The sequence below is a fragment of the Lepisosteus oculatus genome, unplaced genomic scaffold (genome assembly GCF_040954835.1).
Source record: "Lepisosteus oculatus isolate fLepOcu1 unplaced genomic scaffold, fLepOcu1.hap2 HAP2_SCAFFOLD_45, whole genome shotgun sequence".
Lineage (NCBI taxonomy): Eukaryota > Metazoa > Chordata > Actinopteri > Semionotiformes > Lepisosteidae > Lepisosteus > Lepisosteus oculatus.
Window position 1 is genome coordinate 2,070,888 of NW_027167988.1, and position 22,185 is coordinate 2,093,072.

General features: G+C 53.8%; 9 non-coding genes and 1 pseudogene across 9 annotated transcripts; 5 read left to right on the top strand and 5 right to left on the bottom strand.

The window, feature by feature from the left end:
• Positions 1 to 4,955: 4,955 nt before the first annotated feature.
• On the top strand, positions 4,956 to 5,074 carry LOC138229316 (5S ribosomal RNA). The gene has a single exon (XR_011185747.1). It is a non-coding gene; the product is annotated as a 5S ribosomal RNA (ribosomal RNA).
• A 636-nt stretch (positions 5,075 to 5,710) lies between these two features.
• LOC138229401 (U1 spliceosomal RNA) lies at positions 5,711 to 5,874 on the bottom strand. The gene has a single exon (XR_011185821.1). It is a non-coding gene; the product is annotated as a U1 spliceosomal RNA (small nuclear RNA).
• Positions 5,875 to 7,662: 1,788 nt separating this feature from the next.
• Positions 7,663 to 7,781, top strand: LOC138229492 (5S ribosomal RNA). Its single transcript, XR_011185903.1, has one exon. It is a non-coding gene; the product is annotated as a 5S ribosomal RNA (ribosomal RNA).
• Positions 7,782 to 8,417: 636 nt separating this feature from the next.
• LOC138229377 (U1 spliceosomal RNA) lies at positions 8,418 to 8,581 on the bottom strand. The gene has a single exon (XR_011185797.1). It is a non-coding gene; the product is annotated as a U1 spliceosomal RNA (small nuclear RNA).
• A 1,789-nt stretch (positions 8,582 to 10,370) lies between these two features.
• Positions 10,371 to 10,489, top strand: LOC138229317 (5S ribosomal RNA). Its single transcript, XR_011185748.1, has one exon. It is a non-coding gene; the product is annotated as a 5S ribosomal RNA (ribosomal RNA).
• A 636-nt stretch (positions 10,490 to 11,125) lies between these two features.
• LOC138229402 (U1 spliceosomal RNA) lies at positions 11,126 to 11,289 on the bottom strand. Its single transcript, XR_011185822.1, has one exon. It is a non-coding gene; the product is annotated as a U1 spliceosomal RNA (small nuclear RNA).
• Positions 11,290 to 13,077: 1,788 nt separating this feature from the next.
• LOC138229503 (5S ribosomal RNA) lies at positions 13,078 to 13,196 on the top strand. The gene has a single exon (XR_011185914.1). It is a non-coding gene; the product is annotated as a 5S ribosomal RNA (ribosomal RNA).
• Positions 13,197 to 13,832: 636 nt separating this feature from the next.
• On the bottom strand, positions 13,833 to 13,974 carry LOC138229404 (U1 spliceosomal RNA; annotated as a pseudogene).
• A 6,954-nt stretch (positions 13,975 to 20,928) lies between these two features.
• On the top strand, positions 20,929 to 21,047 carry LOC138229514 (5S ribosomal RNA). Its single transcript, XR_011185924.1, has one exon. It is a non-coding gene; the product is annotated as a 5S ribosomal RNA (ribosomal RNA).
• A 636-nt stretch (positions 21,048 to 21,683) lies between these two features.
• LOC138229422 (U1 spliceosomal RNA) lies at positions 21,684 to 21,853 on the bottom strand. Its single transcript, XR_011185839.1, has one exon. It is a non-coding gene; the product is annotated as a U1 spliceosomal RNA (small nuclear RNA).
• Between the last annotated feature and the right edge of the window lie 332 nt (positions 21,854 to 22,185).

Here is a 22,185-nt window from a genome sequence, read left to right on the forward strand (position 1 = left end):
AAAGGGCTTTGGACAGGATCTTAGTGTCCACGCCTAACAGGCTGAGGGGTCTCCAGTTCTTTATGTCATTTTTTGCTCCTTTCTTAAACAAGAGAGAGATAGTGCCTTCTCTTAAGGAGTCAGGCAGCAATTCTGTCTTGTAGCTTTCCTCGAATAGGAGCAGTAGCGGATCCTGAAGCAGATCCCAAAAGGTGCAATAAAATTCTTTAGGGAGCCCGTCAGCACCCGGAGTTTTCCCCTTCTGTAAGCTCTCCATAGCCTGTCTCAGCTCTTCTACTGTCAAATCCCTCTCAAGTACTTCCCTATCTTCTTCACTCAAAATGTTTTCTAGCTTTGAGGTAAAAAAATGAATATCTTCATCCTTTACCTCTGTAGAGCTGTACAGTCTTGAGTAGAAGGCCTCGGTGCAGGAGAGGATAGCACTCGGCTCTGTTCTCTCTCGTCCCTCCTCATCAACTACACTTTCCATGACAGTCTTGGAGCCTACCACTTTCCTGAAAAAGAAGCGAGTACACTTCTCATTTTCTTCCAAGAACTGCACTCTGCTTCTTAACAGCACTCCTCGACTACTTTCTTCGGCTATGCTCCGGATGTCCTTTTTTAAAAGGGCGATATCCTCGAGCACATCGAAGCCACTGTGCAGCATCGTGTAGAGACGCTGCAGCTGCCTCTGTTTCCTGGCTAGCACTCCTCTCCGTCTGGCAGCAGCCTTCCTTCCCTCAGCCATGAAAAAGGCCTTTGTCCTCACCTTCACCTCCTCCCACCACTCTCCTACTGACCCGTACAGACACTGCAAGGACAGCCACTGTGATAGTTTCTCCTTGTAGCGGGATACTACCCCCTCGTTCTCTAGCAGCTTTGTGTTGAGTTTCCAGAGGCCTGGGCCAAAGACAGTCCCGCCCTGGAGTTCCACTCTACACCCTAAAGCCTGATGATCTGAGAAGAAGACAGGCTGAAGAGTGACCCCAACAACTTTCACTCTCTCTGAGACAAAGCAATAGTCAATTCTGGAGCTGCTATTCCTCCCTGACCATGTATATCCTGCTGTTGTGGGATATATACATCTATATGTGTCTGAGAGTTTAAAGTCTTGAACTAAGTTTTGCAGGGCCAGTGAGCTGGAATCCAATTTTATCGGCGAGCTAGACTGCCTGTCTGTGTGCTCTAAGATACAATTAAAATCCCCTCCCACTATCACGTCTGTGCTGCATAACAATAGGGGGGAGAGTGCCTTGAGTAGCTCCACCCTTCCTCCTACGTCAGTAGGGCAATACACATTGATTAGCCGCAGGTTAACGGTCCCCCATTCCACATCCACACACAGCAACCTGCCATCTATGACCCTCTGAATACTTTTCAATTTGAATGCCCATCCTTTGAAAAGAATGGCCACGCCAGAGGCTCTGTTGTTATTGTCCCCTGACCAAACAGAAGGCCCTTTATCCCACCTATCTTCAAAACTTTTATACCTCTCTTGATAGGCTAAAGCACACTCCTGCAACATCAACACATCTCCCTCTCTCTGCTGGAGGTAATCAAAGACAGACTGGCATTTAACTCTGTCATTGATACCTCTTGTGTTAAGAGAAATTATGTTAAGAGCCATATTACATAAGAAAGTGGAACCAGTCTTTACAAAACACATTTCTCTTCGGTCTCACCTGTTACCTTTTTCTTTTTCTTTTTCTTCTTACCAATTTCCTGCCAGCCATCCTCTGAATGAGCCTTCATCAGGGTGGCAGCAGTAAAAGCGTTCACAGAGTCCATTTCAAGGAAGGGGGTAGAGGGAGGGGTGGAGAGGTTCCAGCTCTCCCCATCACCATGCTCTCCTTCCTCCTCGCTCGGGGAGAAAACAGAGTCATTTTTTCTTTTCCTCAAGTCCAGCTCCTGGGAGCACTGAGGGGAAAGGGGTGCAGCCGATGCACCAGTCTCCTCTTCCCCCTCACCCACCAGCTGCTGCAGATCCTCCGTGATGGACTGGATGGAGGAGAGGAGGGCATCTGTAGCACTTGCAGAGTCTGAGAAAAGCAGCTCCGCTGAATCCTGGGTATCCTCGCTGGACCCGCTCCACCGGGGGGCCCCACACTGGCCCTCGTTCTGAGGAGCAGGAGTGGGGGAGGGGTCCTCGCTGTTCTCGGGGGTTTTCAAACCCTCGTGCTTGTCTGGTGCAGTCTGCGGTTGTGGGGGCGTAGTGGATTTCTCTTCCACCAGCCCCGGAGCCACAGCAGGACTGATCCTGGCTGGAGGCTGAGAGTCTTTGTCCAACAAGGGTTCTTTGTTTGACTTGTTGTTTGCTTTGGATTTTCGGGCCGGTTTGGCTGAAACAAGCACTGCCTCATCCTTTCTCATTTTGAGTTTATTGGCGTAGGCGTGAGGGCAGTTCTTAAAAACGTGTCCTTCCGAGCCACATAAATTGCACTTTGGCAGCATTGAACAGTCAGAGGCTAAATGTCCCTGTTTGCCACAGGTCTTGCAGCATTTCACAGTGCAGGACGATGCCAGGTGTCCCACAGCACCACAGCGCCGACACACCTTTGGTTGTCCCACATAAAACACATAGCCATTGCAGGCGCCCAGCCGGATTGTAGAGGGCAGGTGCCTTAAGCCTCCATTTACGCTGTCCGGTAGCAAGCGAACCTCGAATTTCCTTGCTCCTGTTTTTATACCATCAACATCTCTAACCTCAGTTCCATGGTGGACGGTGCAGTACTGGTTAAGCCAGGTGTGAATGTCCTCCGTCTTTGCCAGTTCCGAGAACATAACAACATGCACCGTTTTCCTCTCTCTCTGTGTCAGAGGCTGCAAGTTGATCTTCTCAAGTGCAGGAACTTTGCCTCTTTTTGCCTCAAACACATCCACGCATTGTTCAAACAGAGGATAGGTAGCAAATACAACCTCAAATGCTTTCTGACCTGGGAGAGCGAAGATGAAATCCAAGTGCCGAGGTTCAAAGCCAAGTTCCTTCTGTAACACTTTTCTGCTGAACTGCATACGATCCATGAAGAGATCATCCAAAAGCTCAAAACGTACAGCATTCTTACGGGATCCAAAGGTTGCCATTTCAAAAACCGCAAATCGAATACTGCTTCCAACAAAAGAAAAACAATCCAACTACTCCACCTACAGGCTGATCAAGGTATCTCCCCTGCCAGGTAAGTATGAGTTAAACAGGCCCCTGCAAGCGGCCCGCACCCACAGCACAAATCGCGCAGCCTAGGCCACCTCCTCGCCCCGCACGCCACCGCCTCCTGCTGGGCCCACTCTTTCACACACTCACACGCCACACTAACACTCAAAAGTGTGGGCAAAACGAGAAAACGAGCGCGCCGTTTCCTACACATCTGCAGTCGCCGTTGCGCATTCGCAGCATGTCCCGGGATGCAATTCGGCCTCATTTGCATAACTCCAGACCGGCAGATCGCGACGTGCGCCTGCCACACACCGAACAAACCTTTTCAGCAATTTCCAAAAAACGGGCCTGCTCGCCTGCCCACAAGGCTCCGTCTCTTACCTGCTCTCCAGAGCCTGCTGCCTTCTGTGCTTTTCTCTCGGCACCGCTGCAGTGCACACAACTCCTGCAGCGGGAGGGGGGGAGAAAGTTCCCGGGCTCCGCCGCAGGGAAGGCTCGCTCCGTGCGCACACGTCCTTTCGATGCCAGTCCAACAAGTGCTCCGCATTAGCTGCGTCGGGGCTCCGGCGTGTCGCACCTCACCTCACCTCGCACTGCCCCCTCCTTGAATGTCTGCCCCTGGGCATGCCCTGCTCTCCTCCGCCTTATCTTACCGCGTGTGAGCACCGACAATGGCCACAATGCCGGGGAATGGCACCTGTAAAGTGTTAATTGGGGCACAGGAACAGCCCGTCTCGTCTCGGGGGGGCCGGCTTCAGAGACAATACAGCAAACACAGCGGGGCTGGGGAAGAAGACGACACCACACATGCGGGTACATTCAGCTCCGGCGGGAACGAGACATTTGTCGGTCTTTTCAAGTGCCGAGAGCCGAGCAATCCTTCACTTGTATCGTTTCTCCCCGGTGACTAGATCTGGCCCTGCGACTCTCGACTGGGCTCACCCCCGGGGCAGCCCAGCAGGTGTGAGCCTGGCCGGCACCCGGATGGGAGATTCCACCCCGGAAAAGCTCCGGTTGCTGCTGCTCCTGCAAGAGGTGTGACTGGGACCAGTAGGGAGCGCTCACCCTGCGGGCTGTGTGGCTCTCTTACGCCCCAGCCTCCTGATGGCGACACTCTGCTGCACAAACAGGCGCCGTCCTTCGGGGGAGGCGTCAAACCGAGGTCCCGACCCTCCTTGGCCATTAGGAAACCCCAGGGCGTCTCTCAAAAAGAGACGCCGGGGGTGTCCCTCTGGTGTTAGTGCTCCCCTTTACCCATCAGTCGGGGTCTCCTCCTAATCCCCGTCTCACCTGTAACAATCAATGACGAGGCCCCCCTGTCCGTGAGATTTAGTACTCGCGCAAGAGACCGGGGGCAGAGCGCGAACACGGTCCCCCGCCCCCCACAAAGTGCGCGCTCCGGGTTCCCTCTCGGGGCCCTGCAACACAGCGGAAGGGCAGCGAGAAGGAGCCTCTTGTTCTGACGCCTCAAGGCCACAAGAGGGCGGAGGCGCCGCGCGCCCGGCCGACGTGTTGGACCGGTGCGCTTTACGTGCTGAAATAAACACGCGAAAGCCCCGAAATGTTTCCAGAGTGCTGTGCACTGGAGGTTTTTGTCTGGTGAAGACTTGCCTGGTGCTCCTCCGTGCAGATTGTTTGTCCTCCTCCAGTGCGGGACGAGCCAACACAAGGGAGCGCATTCGCCAACATCCAGGCACGCAATGCGATTTGGAAAGCAGCTCCTTTCCAAAGAGTTGCACACGAACGATCCTTCAGTCCTGCTCGGGGGGGCACGGAACCCCCGCCACACACAGCTTCAAGTAGCGAGTCAGGCGCTGGGTCTTTCGCTTACGGCCACACCACCCTGAACACGCCCGATCTTGTCTGATCTCGGAAGCTAAGCAGCGTTGGGCCTGGTTAGTACTTGGATGGGAGACTGCCTAGGAATACCAGGTGCTGTAAGCTTTTGCTCTCCCGGCCAGCAGGGGTCGCCGTTGGTGCCGTAGGCTTTGGGAGGAAAACCTGCAGGATGGAAAGGTGATCTATAGCCTCATCTCTAGAGATGTTTTGTTGCTGTGGCATGTGTTTGACCCATATTCAAAAAAAAAAACCCGTCTGTAAAACGAATATCGAAGCTGCCTCTAAATCTGCAAATGAAGATGAGTCGATAAACCACTCGTTTTTCGTATAACTAGACATATATTCATTTGTTACCGATTTCATTCATTGAGCACGGATACAATAGAGGTACAGCCATTCACTGTTTGACATGTCTGCACTGGTACAGAACCGAGCAATCAGAAAACGGGTGAAACTGTCTTTAGACTCAGCATACAGTACCGAGGCCCCCCATGACCAAATAAAGGCTAACCTCGATAATCAGCCTAAAGAACGCAGACTACAGCAAAACGACTGACTTTGAAAAGGGAATGAACGTCCGGAAGGAGTAGTGGAACTAGCTTGAGATGCTTCTCCGGACCCCTAACTAAAAGCCAGCGAGAACCAGCAGCGGCGTCCACTCCTGTCGAACCGGGATCCTTACGCAGCCACGCAGCTCGTGGTGTCCTAACCCTCCCGTATCTGATTTTGGACCAAGCACATCAGGGGAGAGCGCGAAAGCAGTCCCCCACTACCAGAAATTATGCAGTCAAGATTCCCACATTTGGGGAATTTGCAGTGGTCAGCACAGCCGGAGTGCAATGGCCGAGCCTCGCCCTGGGTGAACCTCCTTCTTGATCAAGGTATCTCCCCTGCCAGGTAAGTATGAGTTAAACAGGCCCCTGCAAGCGGCCCGCACCCACAGCACAAATCGCGCAGCCTAGGCCACCTCCTCGCCCCGCACGCCACCGCCTCCTGCTGGGCCCACTCTTTCACACACTCACACGCCACACTAACACTCAAAAGTGTGGGCAAAACGAGAAAACGAGCGCGCCGTTTCCTACACATCTGCAGTCGCCGTTGCGCATTCGCAGCATGTCCCGGGATGCAATTCGGCCTCATTTGCATAACTCCAGACCGGCAGATCTCCACGCAAGCTCGCGACGTGCGCCTGCCACACACCGAACAAACCTTTTCAGCAATTTCCAAAAAACGGGCCTGCTCGCCTGCCCACAATGCTCCGTCTCTTACCTGCTCTCCAGAGCCTGCTGCCTTCTGTGCTTTTCTCTCGGCACCGCTGCAGTGGACACAACTCCTGCAGCGGGAGGGGGGGAGAAAGTTCCCGCGCTCCGCCGCAGGGAAGGCTCGCTCCGTGCGCACACGTCCTTTCGATGCCAGTCCAACAAGTGCTCCGCATTAGCTGCGTCGGGGCTCCGGCGTGTCGCACCTCACCTCACCTCGCACTGCCCCCTCCTTGAATGTCTGCCGCTGGGCATGCCCCGCTCTCCTCCGCCTTATCTTATCGCGTGGAAGCACCGACAATGGCCACAATGCCGGGGAATGGCACCTGTAAAGTGTTAATTGGGGCACAGGAAAAGCCCGTCTCGTCTCGGGGGGGGCGGCTTCAGAGACAATACAGCAAACACAGCGGGGCGGGGGAAGAAGACGACACCACACATGCGGGTACATTCAGCTCCGGCGGGAACGAGACATTTGTCGGTCTTTTCAAGTGCCGAGAGCCGAGCAATCCTTCACTTGTATCGTTTCTCCCCGGTGACTAGATCTGGCCCTGCGACTCTCGACTGGGCTCACCCCCGGGGCAGCCCAGCAGGTGTAAGCCTGGCCGGCACCCGGATGGGATATTCCACCCCGGAAAAGCTCCGGTTGCTGCTGCTCCTGCAAGAGGTGTGACTGGGACCAGTAGGGAGCGCTCACCCTGCGGGCTGTGTGGCTCTCTTATGCCCCAGCCTCCTGATGGCGACACTCTGCTGCACAAACAGAGGTCAAACCGAGGTCCCGACCCTCCTTGGCCATTAGGAAACCCCAGGGCGTCTCTCAAAAAGAGACGCCGGGGGTGTCCCTCTGGTGTTAGTGCTCCCCTTTACCCATCAGTCGGGGTCTCTTCCTAATCCCCGTCTCACCTGTAACAATCAATGACGAGGCCCCCCTGTCCGTGAGATTTAGTACTCGCGCAAGAGACCGGGGGCAGAGCGCGAACGCGGTCCCCCGCCCCCCACAAAGTGCGCGCTCCGGGTTCCCTCTCGGGGCCCTGCAACACAGCGGAAGGGCAGCGAGAAGGAGCCTCTTGCTCTGATGCCGCAAGGCCACAAGAGGGCGGAGGCGCCGCGCGCCCGGCCGACGTGTTGGACCGGTGCGCTTTACGTGCTGAAATAAACACGCGAAAGCCCCGAAATGTTTCCAGAGTGCTGTGCACTGGAGGTTTTTGTCTGGTGAAGACTTGCCTGGTGCTCCTCCGTGCAGATTGTTTGTCCTCCTCCAGTGAGGGACGAGTCAACACAAGGGAGCGCATTCGCCAACATCCAGGCACGCAATGCGATTTGGAAAGCAGCTCCTTTCCAAAGAGTTGCACACGAACGATCCTTCAGTCCCGCTCGGGGGGCACGGAACCCCCGCCACACACAGCTTCAAGTAGCGAGTCAGGCACCGGGGCTTTTGCTTACGGCCACACCACCCTGAACACGCCCGATCTCGTCTGATCTCGGAAGCTAAGCAGCGTCGGGCCTGGTTAGTACTTGGATGGGAGACTGCCTGGGAATACCAGGTGCTGTAAGCTTTTGCTCTCCCGGCCAGCAGGGGTCGCCGTTGGTGCCGTAGGCTTTGGGAGGAAAACCTGCAGGATGGAAAGGTGATCTATAGCCTCATCTCTAGAGATGTTTTGTTGCTGTGGCATGTGTGTGACCCATATTCAAAAAAAAAAACCCGTCTGTAAAACGAATATCGAAGCTGCCTCTAAATCTGCAAATGAAGATGAGTCGATAAACCACTCGTTTTTCGTATAACTAGACATATATTCATTTGTTACCGATTTCATTCATTGAGCACGGATACAGTAGAGGTACAGCCATTCACTGTTTGACATGTCTGCACTGGTACAGAACCGAGCAATCAGAAAACGGGTGAAACTGTCTTTAGACTCAGCATACAGTACCGAGGCCCCCCATGACCAAATAAAGGCTAACCTCGATAATCAGCCTAAAGAACGCAGACTACAGCAAAACGACTGACTTTGAAAAGGGAATGAACGTCCGGAAGGAGTAGTGGAACTAGCTTGAGATGCTTCTCCGGACCCCTAACTAAAAGCCAGCGAGAACCAGCAGCGGCGTCCACTCCTGTCGAACCGGGATCCTTCCGCAGCCACGCAGCTCGTGGTGTCCTAACCCTCCCGTATCTGATTTTGGACCAAGCACATCAGGGGAGAGCGCGAACGCAGTCCCCCACTACCAGAAATTATGCAGTCGAGATTCCCACATTTGGGGAATTCGCAGGGGTCAGCACAGCCGGAGTGCAATGGCCGAGCCTCGCCCTGGGTGAACCTCCTTCTTGATCAAGGTATCTCCCCTGCCAGGTAAGTATGAGTTAAACAGGCCCCTGCAAGCGGCCCGCACCCACAGCACAAATCCCGCAGCCTAGGCCACCTCCTAGCCCCGCACGCCACCGCCTCCTGCTGGGCCCACTCTTTCACACACTCACACGCCACACTAACACTCAAAAGTGTGGGCAAAACGAGAAAACGAGCGCGCCGTTTCCTACACATCTGCAGTCGCCGTTGCGCATTCGCAGCATGTCCCGGGATGCAATTCGGCCTCATTTGCATAACTCCAGACCGGCAGATCGCCACGCAAGCTCGCGACGTGCGCCTGCCACACACCGAACAAACCTTTTCAGCAATTTCCAAAAAACGGGCCTGCTCGCCTGCCCACAAGGCTCCGTCTCTTACCTGCTCTCCAGAGCCTGCTGCCTTCTGTGCTTTTCTCTCGGCACCGCTGCAGTGCACACAACTCCTGCAGCGGGAGAGGGGGAGAAAGTTCCCGCGCTCCGCCGCAGGGAAGGCTCGCTCCGTGCGCACACGTCCTTTCGATGCCAGTCCAACAAGTGCTCCGCATTAGCTGCGTCGGGGCTCCGGCGTGTCGCACCTCACCTCACCTCGCCCTGCCCCCTCCTTGAATGTCTGCCGCTGGGCATGCCCCGCTCTCCTCCGCCTTATCTTATCGCGTGGAAGCACCGACAATGGCCACAATGCCGGGGAATGGCACCTGTAAAGTGTTAATTGGGGCACAGGAAAAGCCCGTCTCGTCTCGGGGGGGGCGGCTTCAGAGACAATACAGCAAACACAGCGGGGCGGGGGAAGAAGACGACACCACACATGCGGGTACATTCAGCTCCGGCGGGAACGAGACATTTGTCGGTCTTTTCAAGTGCCGAGAGCCGAGCAATCCTTCACTTGTATCGTTTCTCCCCGGTGACTAGATCTGGCCCTGCGACTCTCGACTGGGCTCACCCCCGGGGCAGCCCAGCAGGTGTAAGCCTGGCCGGCACCCGGATGGGATATTCCACCCCGGAAAAGCTCCGGTTGCTGCTGCTCCTGCAAGAGGTGTGACTGGGACCAGTAGGGAGCGCTCACCCTGCGGGCTGTGTGGCTCTCTTACGCCCCAGCCTCCTGATGGCGACACTCTGCTGCACAAACAGAGGTCAAACCGAGGTCCCGACCCTCCTTGGCCATTAGGAAACCCCAGGGCGTCTCTCAAAAAGAGACGCCGGGGGTGTCCCTCTGGTGTTAGTGCTCCCCTTTACCCATCAGTCGGGGTCTCCTCCTAATCCCCGTCTCACCTGTAACAATCAATGACGAGGCCCCCCTGTCCGTGAGATTTAGTACTCGCGCAAGAGACCGGGGGCAGAGCGCGAACACGGTCCCCCGCCCCCCACAAAGTGTGCGCTCCGGGTTCCCTCTCGGGGCCCTGCAACACAGCGGAAGGGCAGCGAGAAGGAGCCTCTTGTTCTGACGCCTCAAGGCCACAAGAGGGCGGAGGCGCCGCGCGCCCGGCCGACGTGTTGGACCGGTGCGCTTTACGTGCTGAAATAAACACGCGAAAGCCCCGAAATGTTTCCAGAGTGCTGTGCACTGGAGGTTTTTGTCTGGTGAAGACTTGCCTGGTGCTCCTCCGTGCAGATTGTTTGTCCTCCTCCAGTGCGGGACGAGCCAACACAAGGGAGCGCATTCGCCAACATCCAGGCACGCAATGCGATTTGGAAAGCAGCTCCTTTCCAAAGAGTTGCACACGAACGATCCTTCAGTCCTGCTCGGGGGGGCACGGAACCCCCGCCACACACAGCTTCAAGTAGCGAGTCAGGCGCTGGGTCTTTCGCTTACGGCCACACCACCCTGAACACGCCCGATCTTGTCTGATCTCGGAAGCTAAGCAGCGTTGGGCCTGGTTAGTACTTGGATGGGAGACTGCCTAGGAATACCAGGTGCTGTAAGCTTTTGCTCTCCCGGCCAGCAGGGGTCGCCGTTGGTGCCGTAGGCTTTGGGAGGAAAACCTGCAGGATGGAAAGGTGATCTATAGCCTCATCTCTAGAGATGTTTTGTTGCTGTGGCATGTGTTTGACCCATATTCAAAAAAAAAAACCCGTCTGTAAAACGAATATCGAAGCTGCCTCTAAATCTGCAAATGAAGATGAGTCGATAAACCACTCGTTTTTCGTATAACTAGACATATATTCATTTGTTACCGATTTCATTCATTGAGCACGGATACAATAGAGGTACAGCCATTCACTGTTTGACATGTCTGCACTGGTACAGAACCGAGCAATCAGAAAACGGGTGAAACTGTCTTTAGACTCAGCATACAGTACCGAGGCCCCCCATGACCAAATAAAGGCTAACCTCGATAATCAGCCTAAAGAACGCAGACTACAGCAAAACGACTGACTTTGAAAAGGGAATGAACGTCCGGAAGGAGTAGTGGAACTAGCTTGAGATGCTTCTCCGGACCCCTAACTAAAAGCCAGCGAGAACCAGCAGCGGCGTCCACTCCTGTCGAACCGGGATCCTTACGCAGCCACGCAGCTCGTGGTGTCCTAACCCTCCCGTATCTGATTTTGGACCAAGCACATCAGGGGAGAGCGCGAAAGCAGTCCCCCACTACCAGAAATTATGCAGTCAAGATTCCCACATTTGGGGAATTTGCAGTGGTCAGCACAGCCGGAGTGCAATGGCCGAGCCTCGCCCTGGGTGAACCTCCTTCTTGATCAAGGTATCTCCCCTGCCAGGTAAGTATGAGTTAAACAGGCCCCTGCAAGCGGCCCGCACCCACAGCACAAATCGCGCAGCCTAGGCCACCTCCTCGCCCCGCACGCCACCGCCTCCTGCTGGGCCCACTCTTTCACACACTCACACGCCACACTAACACTCAAAAGTGTGGGCAAAACGAGAAAACGAGCGCGCCGTTTCCTACACATCTGCAGTCGCCGTTGCGCATTCGCAGCATGTCCCGGGATGCAATTCGGCCTCATTTGCATAACTCCAGACCGGCAGATCTCCACGCAAGCTCGCGACGTGCGCCTGCCACACACCGAACAAACCTTTTCAGCAATTTCCAAAAAACGGGCCTGCTCGCCTGCCCACAATGCTCCGTCTCTTACCTGCTCTCCAGAGCCTGCTGCCTTCTGTGCTTTTCTCTCGGCACCGCTGCAGTGGACACAACTCCTGCAGCGGGAGGGGGGGAGAAAGTTCCCGCGCTCCGCCGCAGGGAAGGCTCGCTCCGTGCGCACACGTCCTTTCGATGCCAGTCCAACAAGTGCTCCGCATTAGCTGCGTCGGGGCTCCGGCGTGTCGCACCTCACCTCACCTCGCACTGCCCCCTCCTTGAATGTCTGCCGCTGGGCATGCCCCGCTCTCCTCCGCCTTATCTTATCGCGTGGAAGCACCGACAATGGCCACAATGCCGGGGAATGGCACCTGTAAAGTGTTAATTGGGGCACAGGAAAAGCCCGTCTCGTCTCGGGGGGGGCGGCTTCAGAGACAATACAGCAAACACAGCGGGGCGGGGGAAGAAGACGACACCACACATGCGGGTACATTCAGCTCCGGCGGGAACGAGACATTTGTCGGTCTTTTCAAGTGCCGAGAGCCGAGCAATCCTTCACTTGTATCGTTTCTCCCCGGTGACTAGATCTGGCCCTGCGACTCTCGACTGGGCTCACCCCCGGGGCAGCCCAGCAGGTGTAAGCCTGGCCGGCACCCGGATGGGATATTCCACCCCGGAAAAGCTCCGGTTGCTGCTGCTCCTGCAAGAGGTGTGACTGGGACCAGTAGGGAGCGCTCACCCTGCGGGCTGTGTGGCTCTCTTATGCCCCAGCCTCCTGATGGCGACACTCTGCTGCACAAACAGAGGTCAAACCGAGGTCCCGACCCTCCTTGGCCATTAGGAAACCCCAGGGCGTCTCTCAAAAAGAGACGCCGGGGGTGTCCCTCTGGTGTTAGTGCTCCCCTTTACCCATCAGTCGGGGTCTCTTCCTAATCCCCGTCTCACCTGTAACAATCAATGACGAGGCCCCCCTGTCCGTGAGATTTAGTACTCGCGCAAGAGACCGGGGGCAGAGCGCGAACGCGGTCCCCCGCCCCCCACAAAGTGCGCGCTCCGGGTTCCCTCTCGGGGCCCTGCAACACAGCGGAAGGGCAGCGAGAAGGAGCCTCTTGCTCTGATGCCGCAAGGCCACAAGAGGGCGGAGGCGCCGCGCGCCCGGCCGACGTGTTGGACCGGTGCGCTTTACGTGCTGAAATAAACACGCGAAAGCCCCGAAATGTTTCCAGAGTGCTGTGCACTGGAGGTTTTTGTCTGGTGAAGACTTGCCTGGTGCTCCTCCGTGCAGATTGTTTGTCCTCCTCCAGTGAGGGACGAGTCAACACAAGGGAGCGCATTCGCCAACATCCAGGCACGCAATGCGATTTGGAAAGCAGCTCCTTTCCAAAGAGTTGCACACGAACGATCCTTCAGTCCCGCTCGGGGGGCACGGAACCCCCGCCACACACAGCTTCAAGTAGCGAGTCAGGCACCGGGGCTTTTGCTTACGGCCACACCACCCTGAACACGCCCGATCTCGTCTGATCTCGGAAGCTAAGCAGCGTCGGGCCTGGTTAGTACTTGGATGGGAGACTGCCTGGGAATACCAGGTGCTGTAAGCTTTTGCTCTCCCGGCCAGCAGGGGTCGCCGTTGGTGCCGTAGGCTTTGGGAGGAAAACCTGCAGGATGGAAAGGTGATCTATAGCCTCATCTCTAGAGATGTTTTGTTGCTGTGGCATGTGTGTGACCCATATTCAAAAAAAAAAACCCGTCTGTAAAACGAATATCGAAGCTGCCTCTAAATCTGCAAATGAAGATGAGTCGATAAACCACTCGTTTTTCGTATAACTAGACATATATTCATTTGTTACCGATTTCATTCATTGAGCACGGATACAGTAGAGGTACAGCCATTCACTGTTTGACATGTCTGCACTGGTACAGAACCGAGCAATCAGAAAACGGGTGAAACTGTCTTTAGACTCAGCATACAGTACCGAGGCCCCCCATGACCAAATAAAGGCTAACCTCGATAATCAGCCTAAAGAACGCAGACTACAGCAAAACGACTGACTTTGAAAAGGGAATGAACGTCCGGAAGGAGTAGTGGAACTAGCTTGAGATGCTTCTCCGGACCCCTAACTAAAAGCCAGCGAGAACCAGCAGCGGCGTCCACTCCTGTCGAACCGGGATCCTTCCGCAGCCACGCAGCTCGTGGTGTCCTAACCCTCCCGTATCTGATTTTGGACCAAGCACATCAGGGGAGAGCGCGAACGCAGTCCCCCACTACCAGAAATTATGCAGTCGAGATTCCCACATTTGGGGAATTCGCAGGGGTCAGCACAGCCGGAGTGCAATGGCCGAGCCTCGCCCTGGGTGAACCGATTTCGATTTGATTTTTAAGAACTTTATTTTCTTTTCACAAAAAAATACAGGAAATCACAAATCAGAAAGCTTTACATTAATATACATACTTAAAACAGTATATATGATCACATCTCATTACATTTTGACACGGTAACAGTTACATAGCAACAATTTTCTTTTTTTCTGGTGCAAATCACATTCTTTATTTAAACATGATAATGTTTTTCACATTTTCTTGAGATGTTGACCTATGCTCTCTATTTCCCACAGATTTTCTGCTTCCTCCCTCCCTTCTCTCCACAGGTCTCTGAGGTAATAGTTCTCTCGGGTGATGAACAGGGCCAGGCTACCTGCTGCCTTGACTGGGACCTCGATGCCTTTGAACAGCCCCATGTTCCTCACTCTCCACAGGGCGTCTTTCCCACTGTTCACCACGGCCCAGATCCTGTCAAACACGTCAGGAGGAAGCTTGACAGGAGAGATGCCGTATCTAACGAAAGCAGCGGTCAGGGTAAATTGGGGCGAGAGAGCCTGCAACCAATCTTCAAACTGGGCCCAGAAGGCCTTAGCAAAAAAGCAGGACCACAGGAGATGGGTCACAGTCTCCTCCTCGCCGCAGCCCACCCTAACGCAGCGAGGGCTGGGGGTGAGGCCCCTACGGTACAAGAAAGTTCGTACCGGTAAGCACTGGTGGACGACACTCCAGGCTAAATCTCTGTGAATGTTGCACAGAAATTTAGAGGATGTGTGTTTCCACACCTTCCTTGTTTGGGCTGATGTTAAAATGCCCACAGGGGTCTGCCTATTGTTCTGGGGTGCTACGAAATCTTCCAGTTTTTGGACGCTGACATCTCGGAGGGGAATATGGCCAATTGGGTGAGATCTTAGAAAACTTTTAACTGTCCCATAAATTGCAGGGCATGTGTCAGAGAGTGGGACGTCCAGCTTGGGTCTGACACCCCACACTCTGAACACCTCCCTACCTACCCAGAGCCTGGAAAAATAAGTCCAGGTACGCGCTGCAGGTGCTGTTGCAAAGCCTCTCAGCACAGAGGCCAGGAAAATGCACAGCAGCTTCGTAGCAATATCTGGGACAGACTTCCCCCCTGAGGGTAGCGGCCTGTACATTATTTCCCTTCTGAGTCTTTCCTGCTTCCCACCCCATAGAAATTGAAACATCAATCTCCTCAGCACCGCCGCAACACGGTGTGGGATTGGGAAGGTAGAAGCCAGAAAATTCAAGACAGGCAAGAGCTCGGCTTTGATGACCAGCACCTTCCCTGTCATGGTGAGGTCTCGGTCCTTCCATTGCATCAGTTTTTTGTTTAAGATTGGCAATTTGTTCTGCCAATTTACTGTTCCCATCTCTTCTCCAAAATACACCCCCAGGACCTTAATTCTCTTCTCTTGCAGCCTGAGATCATGTCCTTCTTTTGGCTCCCTCCAGTTCTGATAAAAAATCTCACTCTTAGATGTGTTAATTTTTGCGGAGGAAGCCAAAGAGAACCGATCACAGCACTGCAGAGCTCTGCTAATTGAGGCATTGTCAGAGAGGAGCAGGGTGACGTCATCCATGTATAGAGATGTCTTTACCTCTCCTCCCCCACTTCCAGGCACTGGTATCCCATTAATGGCCTGATCCTGGCGCAAGGCACAGGCTAAGGGCTCCATAGCCAAAACGAATAACAAGGGGGATAATGGGCAGCCCTGCCTCACCCCTGAACAGACTTCAAAGGTGCGTGATCTATTGCCATTAACCATGACTCTGCTGTTGCTACCTGTGTACAGCAGGTTAATCCACTTTCTCATGATGGGGCCAAACTTCATGTGCTCAAGTACCGATGTTAAGTACTGCCGGTTTAGGCGGTCAAAGGCCTTTTCTAGGTCTACACCTAAAATGCACAGAGGGAGGGAGCGATCCTCAGAGTACAGACAGACATCCCTCAACAAGGCCAGGTTGTCGCTCATCAGGCGTCCTGCTATCCCACAAGTCTGTTCTTTCCCTACCAGTGAGGCCACTACATTTTGTAGGCGCAGGAAAAGGGCTTTGGACAGGATCTTAGTGTCCACGCCTAACAGGCTGAGGGGTCTCCAGTTCTTTATGTCATTTTTTGCTCCTTTCTTAAACAAGAGAGAGATAGTGCCTTCTCTTAAGGAGTCAGGCAGCAATTCTGTCTTGTAGCTTTCCTCGAATAGGAGCAGTAGCGGATCCTGAAGCAGATCCCAAAAGGTGCAATAAAATTCTTTAGGGAGCCCGTCAGCACCCGGAGTTTTCCCCTTCTGTAAGCTCTCCATAGCCTGTCTCAGCTCTTCTACTGTCAAATCCCTCTCAAGTACTTCCCTATCTTCTTCACTCAAAACGTTTTCTAGCTTTGAGGTAAAAAAATGAATATCTTCATCCTTTACCTCTGTAGAGCTGTACAGTCTTGAGTAGAAGGCCTCGGTGCAGGAGAGGATAGCACTCGGCTCTGTTCTCTCTCGTCCCTCCTCATCAACTACACTTTCCATGACAGTCTTGGAGCCTACCACTTTCCTGAAAAAGAAGCGAGTACACTTCTCATTTTCTTCCAAGAACTGCACTCTGCTTCTTAACAGCACTCCTCGACTACTTTCTTCGGCTATGCTCCGGATGTCCTTTTTTAAAAGGGCGATATCCTCGAGCACATCGAAGCCACTGTGCAGCATCGTGTAGAGACGCCGCAGCTGCCTCTGTTTCCTGGCTAGCACTCCTCTCCGTCTGGCAGCAGCCTTCCTTCCCTCAGCCATGAAAAAGGCCTTTGTCCTCACCTTCACCTCCTCCCACCACTCTCCTACTGACCCGTACAGACACTGCAAGGACAGCCACTGTGATAGTTTCTCCTTGTAGCGGGATACTACCCCCTCGTTCTCTAGCAGCTTTGTGTTGAGTTTCCAGAGGCCTGGGCCAAAGACAGTCCCGCCCTGGAGTTCCACTCTACACCCTAAAGCCTGATGATCTGAGAAGAAGACAGGCTGAAGAGTGACCCCAACAACTTTCACTCTCTCTGAGACAAAGCAATAGTCAATTCTGGAGCTGCTATTCCTCCCTGACCATGTATATCCTGCTGTTGTGGGATATATACATCTATATGTGTCTGAGAGTTTAAAGTCTTGAACTAAGTTTTGCAGGGCCAGTGAGCTGGAATCCAATTTTATCGGCGAGCTAGACTGCCTGTCTGTGTGCTCTAAGATACAATTAAAATCCCCTCCCACTATCACGTCTGTGCTGCATAACAATAGGGGGGAGAGTGCCTTGAGTAGCTCCACCCTTCCTCCTACGTCAGTAGGGCAATACACATTGATTAGCCGCAGGTTAACGGTCCCCCATTCCACATCCACACACAGCAACCTGCCATCTATGACCCTCTGAATACTTTTCAATTTGAATGCCCATCCTTTGAAAAGAATGGCCACGCCAGAGGCTCTGTTGTTATTGTCCCCTGACCAAACAGAAGGCCCTTTATCCCACCTATCTTCAAAACTTTTATACCTCTCTTGATAGGCTAAAGCACACTCCTGCAACATCAACACATCTCCCTCTCTCTGCTGGAGGTAATCAAAGACAGACTGGCATTTAACTCTGTCATTGATACCTCTTGTGTTAAGAGAAATTATGTTAAGAGCCATATTACATAAGAAAGTGGAACCAGTCTTTACAAAACACATTTCTCTTCGGTCTCACCTGTTACCTTTTTCTTTTTCTTTTTCTTCTTACCAATTTCCTGCCAGCCATCCTCTGAATGAGCCTTCATCAGGGTGGCAGCAGTAAAAGCGTTCACAGAGTCCATTTCAAGGAAGGGGGTAGAGGGAGGGGTGGAGAGGTTCCAGCTGTCCCCATCGCCATGCTCTCCTTCCTCCTCGCTCGGGGAGAAAACAGAGTCATTTTTTCTTTTCCTCAAGTCCAGCTCCTGGGAGCACTGAGGGGAAAGGGGTGCAGCCGATGCACCAGTCTCCTCTTCCCCCTCACCCACCAGCTGCTGCAGATCCTCCGTGATGGACTGGATGGAGGAGAGGAGGGCATCTGTAGCACTTGCAGAGTCTGAGAAAAGCAGCTCCGCTGAATCCTGGGTATCCTCGCTGGACCCGCTCCACCGGGGGGCCCCACACTGGCCCTCGTTCTGAGGAGCAGGAGCGGGGGAGGGGTCCTCGCTGTTCTCGGGGGTTTTCAAACCCTCGTGCTTGTCTGGTGCAGTCTGCGGTTGTGGGGGCGTAGTGGATTTCTCTTCCACCAGCCCCGGAGCCGCAGCAGGACTGATCCTGGCTGGAGGCTGAGAGTCTTTGTCCAACAAGGGTTCTTTGTTTGACTTGTTGTTTGCTTTGGATTTTCGGGCCGGTTTGCCTGAAACAAGCACTGCCTCATCCTTTCTCATTTTGAGTTTATTGGCGTAGGCGTGAGGGCAGTTCTTAAAAACGTGTCCTTCCGAGCCACATAAATTGCACTTTGGCAGCATTGAACAGTCAGAGGCTAAATGTCCCTGTTTGCCACAGGTCTTGCAGCATTTCACAGTGCAGGACGATGCCAGGTGTCCCACAGCACCACAGCGCCGACACACCTTTGGTTGTCCCACATAAAACACATAGCCATTGCAGGCGCCCAGCCGGATTGTAGAGGGCAGGTGCCTTAAGCCTCCATTTACGCTGTCCGGTAGCAAGCGAACCTCGAATTTCCTTGCTCCTGTTTTTATACCATCAACATCTCTAACATCAGTTCCATGGTGGACGGTGCAGTACTGGTTAAGCCAGGTGTGAATGTCCTCCGTCTTTGCCAGTTCCGAGAACATAACAACATGCACCGTTTTCCTCTCTCTCTGTGTCAGAGGCTGCAAGTTGATCTTCTCAAGTGCAGGAACTTTGCCTCTTTTTGCCTCAAACACATCCACGCATTGTTCAAACAGAGGATAGATAGCAAACACAACCTCAAATGCTTTCTGACCTGGGAGAGCGAAGATGAAATCCAAGTGCCGAGGTTCAAAGCCAAGTTTCTTCTGTAACACTTTTCTGCTGAACTGCATACGATCCATGAAGAGGTCATCCAAGAGCTCAAAACGTACAGCATTCTTACGGGATCCAAAGGTTGCCATTTCAAAAACCGCAAATCGAACACTGCTTCCAACAAAAGAAAAACAATCCAACTACTCCACCTACAGGCTGATCAAGGTATCTCCCCTGCCAGGTAAGTATGAGTTAAACAGGCCCCTGCAAGCGGCCCGCACCCACAGCACAAATCCCGCAGCCTAGGCCACCTCCTAGCCCCGCACGCCACCGCCTCCTGCTGGGCCCACTCTTTCACACACTCACACGCCACACTAACACTCAAAAGTGTGGGCAAAACGAGAAAACGAGCGCGCCGTTTCCTACACATCTGCAGTCGCCGTTGCGCATTCGCAGCATGTCCCGGGATGCAATTCGGCCTCATTTGCATAACTCCAGACCGGCAGATCGCCACGCAAGCTCGCGACGTGCGCCTGCCACACACCGAACAAACCTTTTCAGCAATTTCCAAAAAACGGGCCTGCTCGCCTGCCCACAAGGCTCCGTCTCTTACCTGCTCTCCAGAGCCTGCTGCCTTCTGTGCTTTTCTCTCGGCACCGCTGCAGTGCACACAACTCCTGCAGCGGGAGAGGGGGAGAAAGTTCCCGCGCTCCGCCGCAGGGAAGGCTCGCTCCGTGCGCACACGTCCTTTCGATGCCAGTCCAACAAGTGCTCCGCATTAGCTGCGTCGGGGCTCCGGCGTGTCGCACCTCACCTCACCTCGCCCTGCCCCCTCCTTGAATGTCTGCCGCTGGGCATGCCCCGCTCTCCTCCGCCTTATCTTATCGCGTGGAAGCACCGACAATGGCCACAATGCCGGGGAATGGCACCTGTAAAGTGTTAATTGGGGCACAGGAAAAGCCCGTCTCGTCTCGGGGGGGGCGGCTTCAGAGACAATACAGCAAACACAGCGGGGCGGGGGAAGAAGACGACACCACACATGCGGGTACATTCAGCTCCGGCGGGAACGAGACATTTGTCGGTCTTTTCAAGTGCCGAGAGCCGAGCAATCCTTCACTTGTATCGTTTCTCCCCGGTGACTAGATCTGGCCCTGCGACTCTTGACTGGGCTCACCCCCGGGGCAGCCCAGCAGGTGTAAGCCTGGCCGGCACCCGGATGGGATATTCCACCCCGGAAAAGCTCCGGTTGCTGCTGCTCCTGCAAGAGGTGTGACTGGGACCAGTAGGGAGCGCTCACCCTGCGGGCTGTGTGGCTCTCTTACGCCCCAGCCTCCTGATGGCGACACTCTGCTGCACAAACAGAGGTCAAACCGAGGTCCCGACCCTCCTTGGCCATTAGGAAACCCCAGGGCGTCTCTCAAAAAGAGACGCCGGGGGTGTCCCTCTGGTGTTAGTGCTCCCCTTTACCCATCAGTCGGGGTCTCTTCCTAATCCCCGTCTCACCTGTAACAATCAATGACGAGGCCCCCCTGTCCGTGAGATTTAGTACTCGCGCAAGAGACCGGGGGCAGAGCGCGAACGCGGTCCCCCGCCCCCCACAAAGTGCGCGCTCCGGGTTCCCTCTCGGGGCCCTGCAACACAGCGGAAGGGCAGCGAGAAGGAGCCTCTTGCTCTGATGCCGCAAGGCCACAAGAGGGCGGAGGCGCCGCGCGCCCGGCCGACGTGTTGGACCGGTGCGCTTTACGTGCTGAAATAAACACGCGAAAGCCCCGAAATGTTTCCAGAGTGCTGTGCACTGGAGGTTTTTGTCTGGTGAAGACTTGCCTGGTGCTCCTCCGTGCAGATTGTTTGTCCTCCTCCAGTGAGGGACGAGTCAACACAAGGGAGCGCATTCGCCAACATCCAGGCACGCAATGCGATTTGGAAAGCAGCTCCTTTCCAAAGAGTTGCACACGAACGATCCTTCAGTCCCGCTCGGGGGGCACGGAACCCCCGCCACACACAGCTTCAAGTAGCGAGTCAGGCGCCGGGGCTTTCGCTTACGGCCACACCACCCTGAACACGCCCGATCTCGTCTGATCTCGGAAGCTAAGCAGCGTCGGGCCTGGTTAGTACTTGGATGGGAGACTGCCTGGGAATACCAGGTGCTGTAAGCTTTTGCTCTCCCGGCCAGCAGGGGTCGCCGTTGGTGCCGTAGGCTTTGGGAGGAAAACCTGCAGGATGGAAAGGTGATCTATAGCCTCATCTCTAGAGATGTTTTGTTGCTGTGGCATGTGTGGGACCCATATTCAAAAAAAAAAACCCGTCTGTAAAACGAATATCGAAGCTGCCTCTAAATCTGCAAATGAAGATGAGTCGATAAACCACTCGTTTTTCGTATAACTAGACATATATTCATTTGTTACCGATTTCATTCATTGAGCACGGATACAATAGAGGTACAGCCATTCACTGTTTGACATGTCTGCACTGGTACAGAACCGAGCAATCAGAAAACGGGTGAAACTGTCTTTAGACTCAGCATACAGTACCGAGGCCCCCCATGACCAAATAAAGGCTAACCTCGATAATCAGCCTAAAGAACGCAGACTACAGCAAAACGCCTGACTTTGAAAAGGGAATGAACGTCCGGAAGGAGTAGTGGAACTAGCTTGAGATGCTTCTCCGGACCCCTAACTAAAAGCCAGCGAGAACCAGCAGCGGCGTCCACTCCTGTCGAACCGGGATCCTTCCGCAGCCACGCAGCTCGTGGTGTCCTAACCTTCCTGTATCTGATTTTGGACCAAGCACATCAGGGGAGAGCGCGAACGCAGTCCCCCACTACCAGAAATTATGCAGTCGAGATTCCCACATTTGGGGAATTCGCAGGGGTCAGCACAGCCGGAGTGCAATGGCCGAGCCTCGCCCTGGGTGAACCGATTTCGATTTTTAAGAACTTTATTTTCTTTTCACAAAAAAATACAGGACATCACAAATCAGAAAGCTTTACATTCATATACATACTTAAAACAGTATATATGATCACATCTCATTACATTTTGACATGGTAACAGTTACATAGCAACAATTTTCTTTTTTTCTGGTGCAAATCACATTCTTTTCTTAAACTTGATAATGTTTTTCACAGTTTCTTGAGATATTGACCTATGCTCTCTATTTCCCACAGATTTTCTGCTTCCTCCCTCCCTTCTCTCCACAGATCTCTGAGGTAATAGTTCTCTCGGGTGATGAACAGGGCCAGGCTACCTGCTGCCTTGACTGGGATCTCGATGCCTTTGAACAGCCCCATGTTCC